We start from the raw sequence: 12636 nt of genomic DNA on the forward strand, positions 1-12636 counted from the left end.
TGGCATAAAAGAAGGCATAAAATAATCTAAGCGCCAACAAGGGGTGCAAACAAGTTCATACAACATATAGCATTAGCCAATTGGGATGATGTTACCACTACTAGCTGATTAGATTCAACCAAGAATTCATTCCTGCTAACTAAGGTTCAGAGTGAAAACCTCTTCTCATCGTTACAACTATGATGAAAAGAATCCACGAGTGGGACTAGATAATCTTATCTTAAATAAAAACCTTATCATTTGGCATGATAGATAAGGAGTGCCAGGGCATCCCAAGGAATGAAAAGGTATGCTAACACATGGCAACCAATGTTAATGGATGGTGAGGATTGTTAGGGAGAGTCAGGGGAAGACAAGGGAGAACTAAGTAAAAATGCTTGGAAATGAAAAAATAAGAGTGTGTTCCAGGCGTTTAAGTGAATTCCAGGTGTCCCAAGGATGAAAAGTTTTATGAGAAGTTTAGAATAGGACTTGCAAGAGGCAATCCTATGGTTGTGATAATGCGTGGACAAAGAAATTTCATAGAAAGGGAGACTCGGTTGGGCACAATATTGTTTTTCTAATGAATTGGTTGGGTTCCCAAGTCACAAAAAAAGTAAGGTTATCTGTGAAGGTGTTAGTGTCAATCAGTTCAACTTATCACCAATGATCAAATCTTCTCTTACAAGGTGTTGTTAGGGTTTCAAGCCAAATTTTTTTCATTTCAGTGAGTCTCCAAATAAAAATTTTGTCACTGGCTAGTGTGTCTAGGGCCATTTGCACTCTCTCAAGAATTTCATATGTCGGTCACTTTCATCACTCAGCTGAGTCTACCATCATGAAAACATCATTAATATCACTTCAACCACATCATCATGGTATCCATTCAGCTCAGTGCCATCATTAGGTCACTAGGGTTAAGGTCACAATATCAGTCATTTCATGTATAAAATTGGCAAATGAGGAGTAGCAATAGGTAAATTTGTTCAATAACAATTGATTTCAAATGTAACCTATGTTTTTAGATGTAATAATGTTCCTAAGGTTATAAAGTTACAAGAATAGGTCCTAAGGCTACAAAACTACAAAAGAAAGTGAATTGGTGAGGTGGGCCATCCTACCTCATTAATCACTTAGACACAAAAAGAAAATTATAAAAGCACACAGAGGAGCTCATTCACACTCATTTTCACTTGTCTAACATCCTAGCATCTAGATCCCCCTCTCCTTTGCAAAAATTTGTGATTCCATAGCCCTCACTGGAAAAGATTGACTATCGATGTGCACAGAGAACCTTCGTTGTGCACTTGGACAACACACTGTGCACAGGAAGCCTTCGTTGCACATGGGGTAGAGTTGTCTAAAATTTTCTTTTGGCGACCAAAATTCATTTTTAAAAGCTTCTCTTCAGTCATTTCATCCTCCAGGATCTATAACAAGTAAGTTTACTCATTTTCATGCCCTCCTTTGCCTCATGTATCAAGAAATTATCAAATACTTCTTCTTATAGTTTACATGATTTTCGTTGTTTTAATCCTCAAATGATGAGTTTCTACCCTAAACCCTAGATTCCTTGTCCCTAAACCTATGTTTTCATCTAATACACCATTTCCATCCATCACAAAGCCTTATCCCCTCACTTTCTATCATTTTCCTCTAAACCCTAATCTACCATATCTCTTTCTAGGATAAGCCTGTGTTTTGGCCTTTTCCACCCCCTCCCCTCACTCATTTCCCAAAATTAATTTTTCTGCTACTCAATAACATCATCCCCTACCCTCATAAATTTCCTTACAAATTTAGGCAGCTCCTAAGTCCATCATACCACCTCATTCCCTTACAACAACAAATTTCATTATTTTTGCTTGCCTTTTCACCTAGGTTTGAAGTATCGAGCCTTACTCATCACCATCAGAGAAGAGGAAGTACAACAAGGGGGGAAACATACTGAAGTTTGAGCACTCTAATTGCAATGAAATCACCTCCTCCACATTTGTCATGAAATTATTTGAAGATGTCAATTGTTTAGGGTTTTGTCAAAGAGTGCAGGAAGTAGGTTACCATGAGCATCTCATAGGTATATTTTCCCTCACCTTGAAGGAAGACAAGATCACCATCGAAAGGACCGATTTCATGTTTTCAGTGAATGCCATCTCTCAAAGCTACCTGCATACCAAACCATGGTGAAAAATTGTTCAAAATCATGAACCTAGACCTAGAAGAGTACAAACCCTACTTGAAATCACAATACAAAGGAGCTCACTCACATGTTTTCCCATTCAGATACTTGTTGGAGAGATATGGACCATTGGTGAAGGTAGTCATGAAGTTCTTCACATGTGAGGGAAGATTTTCTAGGCTATATCAATACCACATAAGACTGCTCATGCACTTTACAGGTGCCAAGGATCTAAATTTGTCTAGCTACTTGTATATGAGCCTAACCAAAATGTCTGAAAGGGTACAATTGAAAGGAAAAGTGCATTATCCCATCCTCTTTCACCATAGCCCGATAAAGGTTATAGTACTCCATCAATTGAAAAATATGAACATGACATGGACACCTTCATTGAGGCAACCTTGAAAACACATATAACCACTTCACCAAGCCTGCACCAAACCATGTTAGTACATCCCATGGAGGTGGGGTCATCAAGAAAACATGATGATGTTTCCAAGGAACCTAGGCCTATGATTACCAAGACATATCATAGAAGTATAACACTTATGTTTGATCCTCAAATTGAGCAAGGGGCCAAGCCTATTACATCATTAGAACAAGGATCACCATAACGTCCTGAGGATTCTTTACATGATGAGGAGCCCATTGAGCATGAATTTTACTGAGTTGAATTGGAGGCACATGATGAGCAAAAAACCCTAAAACAAGTCATCGAAGAGAAGGATTCTCACATCATGGAGCTCAAGCATAATTTGGGGCCAAATTCATCATTTTATTCCTTGAGCAAGAAAACAATCAACTTAAGGTAAAACAACTAGTCATGGAGAAAGAGAAATTCAAAGCCAAGAAACAAGAGATAAAAGGAAAGGAGGTGGTGGACCATGAGGACGCTAAGCAACATGAAGAAAATGTGGCAAGGAAGAGAACAAGGACAATGGGTCTTAGGAAGGCACTTCAGAGGGAAAGAGAACAAAAGCCACCAATGGAAGAATTGACCATGAAGATAGGATTGCCATGGAAATAAATGAGGACAGGGATTTTTGGCTTGAAAAATTCAATTTACACCTTGATAATATCCTTGAAAAGGCCAACAGGGATAACAAGTTGCAAAATAAAATCTCCATCCATTATTACACAAGGAATCAGGTTGCCAAGGTCAGAATCAAGCAATTGAAGGAAAAAATCAAGGAAACACTAATCAGCCAAGAGGAGAAGGGTAAGTTAGATTTTATTGCTAATGAATCCACAATTTTATAACATACCTCATCAAGAATCTCTGGACAAATTTTTGGAGGATTTAGAGAAAATTTTGTGTTTTGGTGTAGACTGGTGCAAACTTGCAATTTTTTCGCAATTTTCTGTCTAGGGGTGCAGCAAGCTCAAACTGCGCTTCTTCCTAGGGCTCCAAATGATGGAAAATCAGAATTTATGGAAAGCTTATGACCCCCTCTCAAAACCAATTTTCCCACTTTCCTGGACTAGGGCGTAGGTTTAGAGAAATTTGAAAAAAAGAATCCAAAAATCACCTTTCTGCCCCTCTTTTTCCATTTCACTGTGCACCTGGAGACACCTTGGGAGAATGGCCATATCTTAGCCAAATATGGGTCCTCTTGAGTGAAACAATACTCTAAATACATCTAAACTCTCCCATAGTTCCAGAAGTGGCTTCAGATCTAGATTTGGACTTCAGAAATGCACTCAGAAATGGCCTCCAATAGCTCCCTGCGCACTTGGAAATTTCTGAGATTTTTGTAAATTTTTCAGTGTGTAATGTTTTTGTAATTCATAGTTTGACTTTGGTAAAAGTAAAAAGGGTGAAGTACATGAATGTGAGGGGTAAAATTAAATTTATATAATGGGTGTTTATTATTTGTAAGATGTTTCAATGTAAATTTTACCTCATTTATGAGAGAGGTTAGAGTTAAAGTTAATTGTAGAAGTTGTTTTTAACTTCCCTTGACATTAGGGTTTGGTTAGAACACCTCATGGAATAGTTCCTAGAGTAATGGATTTGACCCCTGAGAGTGGGGATATATTGTTTTTGTCTTTATTTATCAGTTTCTCAGCGATAAAATAGGTTGGATTTTAGAGGAGAGAACTATTGTAGCTTGTACTTGGACATTTTCTAGAAATCAAAGGACACAATTTGCAGCTATTATCTATGAATTCATGTGCAGTAATTTTGTGATGTTTTTTTTCTCTGTTATAGATTTGTATGAAATATATTCATATCCTCTTTCCATTCATCAATTCTTCAATGGTTTTCCTTACATTTTATAAACAAAATTATTTTCATAAAGCTCTTTTTTGATGGAAAACTCATTATGTGTTACTTTCTTTCTTGCTTAATGAATTCATGTTTCATGCTCAGTAAGACCTTTTGCTTCTTCTAAACACTACACTACACTGAAAAACCATAAGATCCATCACAAAATTAATTCTACCTTTCTCCTTTATATCTTTGATGTTGTAACCCTTTGATCCTTTGACCTAACTACCTGGTTTTTCTCCCTTATATAGCATCAAAACCCTAAATTTTCCAAAACCCACCTGAGCCTAGATATCTAGCCTAAAACCATTTACATTCTAGTCATCTATTGGCTCTGATTTCATATAGAGAAACCTATCTAGTTTGGTAGGTCTAGCTACCAAACTAAAATCTTGGTATATCGTTACCTCCATCGATCTCCTCATCGTCTTGGGACATTGTGGAGGATAATAGAGGGCATGACAACTAGGGAGTGCCAACATGTTCTAGCAAATGTCAGGTTCCCTAGTCATGGAAAAATGTAATGCTAGTTGTGAAGTCATGACTGCTAAGGTGTGTTATGGAATGTTAGGGCATGCTAACATGTGCCAAATATTATGAAGACATGTCAAACAAGCTAGGATGTGCCAAGTTATAAGACATTCCAAGATGTACAAGGGTGTGACAATGCATGCCAGGGACTCTCAATGCAACAAAAGGGAGGAACAAGTTAAACAACAATGAAATGAGCACATAACAGGGTTAATAAGTCATCAATTTACCTTTTCCATGAGGGGTATGCTAGGCACACAAACACTAGGTGCCAATAGTTTCCAAGTGCCAAGTGTCAATGCATTCTAAGTGCCAAATCTTCATCCGTTTCTTCTCATCTAGTTTCCAATAAATGGTCTCAAATAAATTTAATATTTAACCATGCCAGAGCATACCAAGTCATCTCAATGCATGCAAAACATGTTAGGACTTTCCAAGTGCCAATGTGCATCAGGGAGTGTGATGCACGCTATGAAGTGGTAGGGTATATCGAAGAGTGCTAAGGTGTGCTAGAGAGTGCCAATGCATGATGAGGAGTGTTAGGGAGTACTATGAAAAGACAAGGTAGCAATAGGTAAAAATGCATGGAAGTGAATGAATATGAGGGTTTGTGAGGGAGTGTCAATGAGTGCTAGCTGTCATGCCAAGGAGGGAGTGACAAGGTATGCTAATCACGGGTAAGCCATGCCAGGGAATATTAGGGCATGTCAAGAAGTGCTAGAGTGTGCAAGGTAGTTCCGGTGTGTGATAACATGTGCCAAATAGTGAAAAGGCATGCCAAGTGCTAATAGATGCTAGGATGTGCAAGGTACCAGATTTTTCCAATATGTGTGAAGGAGTTTCAAGGAAACAAAAGGAATAATGAAGATAAAATGTAAGGAAATGGACACATAAGAGGGTTAATAAGTCAAGACTCTATATTTTTCAAAAGGGGAATGCTAGCCACACTAATAATATGTTCCAATACATGCCAAGTGCCAATGTGTTCCAAGTGCTAATGTTTGTCAATGCACTATTATGCCAAGGTGTTCCATGGCATGCTAGGGACTACAGGGCATGGCAACACATGATAGGGGAGTGCTATGTTATGCTATGGCATGCTAACATGTACTTGGGCATCCTACTCATGGCAAGATGTTTTAGGTACAAAGATGTTCCAAGGCATGCAAGGTTCCAAGGAATATTAGTGTATTATATCAAAGAATGTTAAGGTGTGCCATGAGTGTTGAGGAGTTTTAGGTCTCTCTCATTAATAGAATTGACAGAGCTTTATTACGTATTAAATAATATAGTTCTTACACACACTATTGGAACTTTATTTAAATGAAATTTCCTAGATAATAAACCTAATAGGGATGAATCATGTGTTGAATCATAGGAAAACTATATTCTTATGACTTTATTGAAATGATACACACTAATTACTTCTTAACAAATAGACTGACTATAACCACTATGACCTTGGACACATAATGAAAAATAATCCACAAAAATGGTCTTAAATCATTATCTTTTGACAAAAAATATAATAATAGGTACATAACGTCATCAAAAACTCATTGGAATGATGAATGATAATGAACATTTTTTTACTGTCACCAAAAGTAACCAAAAAGAGCATTGGTGAGGGTCAATAAAAGATCATCACTAGAAGTGTCACCAAAGAGAGAATTAGTAACAAGCCTTTAATGACCCTCACCAAAAGTGTCATTGAAAATGGATTTGGTGACAAACCTTAAAGGACCATCACTATATACACTTACAAAAATGTTTGTTTAAAGACCATCACCATATGCGATATTGGTGATAGACCATAAAGGTCTATCACAGGCATGGAGCGTCATCAAAAACTCATTGGAATGATCAATGATGATGAAATTTTTTTGACTGTCACCAAAAGTAACCAAAAATGGCATTGGTGAGGGTCAATAAAATATTGTGACTAGAAGTGTCACCAAAGAGAGAATTAGTGATGGGCCTTTAACGACCCTCACCAAAAGTGTCACCAATTGGAGAATCAATGACAGGCCTTTAATGACCCTCATAGAAAATGTAATTGAAAATGTCTTTGGTGAAAAACGTTAAAGGACCATCACTATATACACTTACAACAATGCTTTTCTAAAGACCGTCACCATATGCGACATTGGTGATGAACCTTAAAGGTCCGTCATAGGCATGACCCTCACCAATGACCTTTTTTCTTGTAGTGAAGAAATTCACTAGAAAATAACCATATCCAAAATGTTTCAGGTTCCCCACCTTGCATTTGGATAATTGGCATTTCATATTCACTTTCATGGCTTTCGCCCAGTTGAAGACAGTGGGTGCCATGCATTCTATGGCATACTATAATTTGGACTTGTTGGACGCATGCAATGCCTAATCCCCAACAACTTTATTTATGGTCAAGAGAAACACTTTCAGTACAAGGTCGTTAATAATCATGATATCAACCTTGCCACATTTTTATTTTAGCGCTTCTGGACAATGTTCTACAAGCAACATCTTCACACTTGCTCCAATGGGTCTAGCCCCATACAAATTGATTGGTTCCTCTCTTCAGGATAGTCTGGTGATGAAGTAGATGTTTGAAGTCTCTAGCTCCAGTTCTTGGTCCCAGATCACAAATACTTCCCATCCAACATCCCGCAGACTAGTCAAGTATTGTAACAGCTTAGGTTGAGCCTGAAGGCCCGGTGTAAGGAAGAATTTGAGGAGCTCGTAGTTCCTCAGAGCATCTAGACAATTTTGATCTGCTAATGCCAATGAATCAATTTCTTCGTGCTCGCATTCTTTCCTATCAACCACATTTTCAATGTAATTTCCCTGTAAACACCATGGATTCAAGTCAACATCAACATTTGACCAAGAAATTGCGGATTTAAAGCATTTAAATTAGGTAAAATTGAAAAAACGTCATCTCTCTACATTGGTGCGACTCTTTTAAAAATAGTGGTTCTGTTGATGCAAGTTCCCATTGGAATAACCCTTGATCAGCACGATCCCGATCCTGGATCTTGTGCTGACTGAGCGCAACTTTTTTTTGCTAAGAATCCCCTCAAAAATCTGAAAAATGATTAAAAACATGAAAAATATGTATGAAAAAAAAGCTAAGGGCCTCAGCTCTTACTTGCAACTAACGGTTCATCGATCGGCCTGCTGGATCTATCACAATCTGCTCCTGAAGTTTTAGGGCACAAATAGGTATAAATTGCTCCAAATGATTTCCGCACCCTGAGATGGCTGTGATGTCAGTTTTTAGACCTTCACTTTGCCTTCACACAGATCGATAAGCCCTTTAGGACTTATCAATGTACTTCTCTTATTTGTCTTTGGAGCCTCCGCGGAAGTCTCCAATCATCCTCAGTAGACCCTAAATAGATAGATCAGGTGCTTACGTGCCTCTGTAATTATCCTTACTTCTGTGTTTACCCAGATTTTCTTAAGTATTGGTTAACTTCACCATGCATTATGGTTATCTTTGTGTAACATATATGCTTACTTGCATTCATATGACAGAGTGTAATACATAGATTCATGCATCAATATAGCATTAATTCATAACCCCAGTATTCAACATACCATAAATGCATCATTCATAGAAAAAATAAAATAATCTATACACAGATGGAAAGTACATAGTAATTTCAGAATACTTCTCTTCATTGATGATTCAGATTCTCAAAACAGACTCTATCTACCCTACACACACAGCTGCAGGGGTTTGTGCCCTCATTTGCGGACATCTACCCTAGGCCTCTATGCACTCTGTTGTATAGCCTCTTCTTACTCTAAGACTCTGGCTCTTAGCTCATTACAAACTCATCAAGTACTTCTACTTCCCCCCACTTATTTTGACCTCTCTTAGACTCCTATAAGACCTCCTTTTAATACAATCCGATGGTCGGCGGACCAAGGGAAAATCTCCAAAACCAACACAACTTATCTAGATTAAGGGAGGAAAACCATTTTTTACTTTATATACCTTCACGGTCCATGACCACAAAATTCAAAGAATTTAAATTTCTTTATACAAACTTCGGGCCTTCTGGCCCAAAACATGGGTTTTCAACCCCAAAATTGACCCCCAAGGGACCCGTTCCTAGTAGGCCCCCAACACAAAAATGGTGACTCGCCCTCGAGTCACTCGGCTCGCACAATGATCTTGTCCTGAAGACCTCCCAGCACGACTTGGAAAACTACTACCTTGGTGGCGCACTATGTTTCTGTCTTCTTTGTCTCCTTAAGCAACTGCTTTGTCGTTGGCCCTGTGCTTTCAGACTTAATCTTCTACTGAGTCTCCTGCAAACTAGCTAGGTTGCCTTCAATAGTGGTCATGATCAAGTAGGCCTTATCTAACCAAGGGTTCAAGTGAGCCTTTGGCACAGATTCCTTGTACTGAGCTGCATCTACCTACACTTTCAATGCCTTGGCCTCCTACAGCTTAGCTAACCTTTGCATGGTGGCGATAGTGCACACTGTCGCTTTGACTTCATCATAGCATTACTGTAGCTCTCGTGATTTTGTTTCCAAGAATTGTACCGTAGGATCTTCTTGTAGGTAGGTGACTACCTCGAGTAGGTACTCGAAGAGTGTGGCACAGTCATTTACTGCGCTTTCCACTACTACTACCACGTCTTTCACAGCAGTCTTGTGTTGCTCTCTGATTTTCGGTAGAGTCAAAGGTTGGGCCTTCAACTGAAATTTTGCAATTTTGAGGTTCAACTCCAAATTAACCTTTACCAATTTAGTTCATGCATCTTGCACTCCAGTAGCATGCTTTCAAAGCCTCAAATTGATCGGCTCAGCCTCGGGAATTCCCAACTCCGTGATAATCCCACATGCCTCAGTTATGACGATGGCAACGCGCTAGTTCTTGTATGTGATGTCTTTGACAAGGTTAAGGGCAGGTCTGTCTACATCGTTAGCTGGGCATTATCAACCTTGTGTTCATTGATCACCTATAATGCACGCTATTCACAGGCCTAAAGTTCCCCGATCACGATGTCCTGCAAAAGTTAAAGAACCTCATTCGGAAGCACAATCAGGTTGAGTCGAACTCTCCTGAGTGCACTGACAGTGGGACTGTCAGATTTAGTCTCTGCTGTCAGTGCCCCATCCGGTAGCACTATTGCTTAGGGATCCCTTCCCCATAGCATCCCTAAAGCTTCTGAGGTGTTGGGTGCCAAGTTGGTTGACACCACGCTGGTTTGTATCTGTGATACATGGATTTTCAGCTCGCGTAGACCCATTTATATAACTCCCAACACTTGTTGTTGTTGCTACTTGAACTACTACAAAAATTCTGCAGTGGCATCCCGCACCATTTCACCTATGTCATTTAAGTCCCCCTCTATTAGTGTGATTAGGTCTAGAGCTGTCTTGCTAGCCTTAGATTTCTTCTGCAACCCTACGTTACCTAGATCTCAGGTGCACTTGGTCTGGAACAAAGTCGTCTCTAGGTCTGCTTATCCTTCCTCTGTCTGATCATCTTCTTCCTCGATCTTCGGGAAAGGCGACTTTTGACTCTGGTCAGATTCGTACTCTTCTTGGCCTACCTATCCACCTGACTGTTGCACGGTAGCATGCTCTGCCTTTGCCTTGCCATCGAACTCCTTCCTCCTCTTCGTGGCCAGTTGTTCCATCTTTAGCTTGCCTTCTTCCTTCTTCCATTATGCGACAGTCTTGCTAGACCTCATTGTCGAGTTTGTGGCATTGCGCCAATCTGCCGTTCAGTAGTCCAGGACTATTGCAATTCAATCATTGGTTTCCATGTATGGAAGTTCGTGCCATTTCTTCTCAGTGTCCCTCCATGTCCGTATTGACACATGGTGGAAGTTAGCCTTGAATTCCATGTATTCTTATAAATTCTCAAAATTTGTAGGTGTCAACTGCGGCTTGCGGTTGATGGCCGTATGTATGCTCATTTCCATCAAGACCTAGAAGATCTTACTTTCCTTTATCTGTTGAGGATCCTTCGTTACCCACAGCAAAGTGAACTTCGCTGCCTCTGGTAGGTTTGGTGTGACCTAAGGGAACTGGCTATCTTCAGGTAGCTCCCATGCAACCAGAACTATGGACAACAATAGCCATGCATAGTGAAAAGTCTTACTATGATCTTGTGCCTTGTGGTAGTTCATGAGGAACTCACCGCAGAGGTAGTGCACCTAGTTAAATTGGACTCCCTCCATGCACTAGGCCGCCAATGCTGTCACTGGTTCTGGAGCTTCATCTACACGATAGTTCCACATCACCTTCCCTACTAAGATTTGCGTCACCACTTTGTCCGCAGGATCACAGATGCTCGAAATGGTGTAGCCACGTGACTTCTTTACCAGCTTGAATTTTTCCTTCATCACCTTGGCAAGCGCATGCTCATCGACCTTTATGCCAAACACCATGGCCGGATTTTCTCAAGTGTATGGAAGCTGCGTGATCCTATGGATCAACATGTCTATGATGGTTATCAACTTTTCCAGACACAAACACCTGTCGTGCACCAAGAGCATTAGCTGCTTGATCACTACTAGCGTGATAGGTGCGTGGTTGTAATGTGGCATCCATAGCAGGCTTGCCTTGTCCACACCTTTTAGCAACTTCCTCGGCTCCAATGTAGTTACTCCAATGTTTTTGTGGAAGAATGAGTGCATAAGTTGGTCTATCGCTAAATAAGGGAAGCACTCTATGTCTACTAAGTCCCAATCCTCCAACTTCAAAAGGGGGACACACCCCAAGCACAGTCCCTCAAAGACAATTTGGTCTAGTAGGAGGGTGTGTGCAGGGTGACTTCACTCTCATCAATATCTTTGGGCACCTTCGTCTTGCCCCTATGCGGAGGAATGTATTCAGGAATATTAGATATGGGGTCTGACCCCTCAATTTCAACGACCTTCATTTCCACTACAATATCCACATCATTGATGGGGATTTCTTCGACCTCTTCTTTGGCTCTAGGTCAATCATTTTGGCCCTTTCTTGAGTGGTGGTTTTTCCCGACTATGGGTGCCTCCTAGGTGATGCATGCATCGATGACGACATTTTCTACTTGTCCTTCTTTGGTCTTGGCCCCTCTTAGGTCAGCATAGGCCTTGGCCGGGGTGTCCTGGGCAATTTAGGAACTTCTGTCATACTTCCGTAGGCATAACTTCCCGGTCAACTCCCTCTGCTGCCATAGCCACCTCTGGAATAGCTCCCTCAGTTTTTACTTCTTCAACACTCATAGCTTATGTTGGCATTGACATGATGCTATGCAACGAATCTTCTGTCGCCTATGCCAATGTCTCAAATATGGAAATTGCTAGCAAAAATTCAAAGGTTTCATGTTTCATGTGTGCCTGAGAGCTCAACAACTCAATTCTCAAAATTCCAAGTGTTTTTCATTAGGAAACCACCTATAATTTATAGGAACTTTCAAATTCAAATCTGACCGTTCCCCCCAAAATTGGTACATTAATGCTAGATTGGTGGTAGATTTTCAAACACCTGGTCCATAAATTCAAACTTAAATGCTACCCCCCACTCCCTTTTGTCATTTTTTCATCATCAAATCATGAAAAATGACTTTAACAACCACTTTGTGGCTATCCTCCAATGTTTTTCCTTTGGTAGCATAGCTTCCTGCTTCTGCAATCTCTTCAACATATCTTTGTTCCATGTAGTTCCACGATCGCGC

The sequence above is a fragment of the Pinus tabuliformis genome, chromosome 8 (assembly GCF_031772625.1).
Source record: "Pinus tabuliformis cultivar Carrire ecotype Pingquan chromosome 8, CPIR1, whole genome shotgun sequence".
NCBI classification, from domain to species: domain Eukaryota; kingdom Viridiplantae; phylum Streptophyta; class Pinopsida; order Pinales; family Pinaceae; genus Pinus; species Pinus tabuliformis.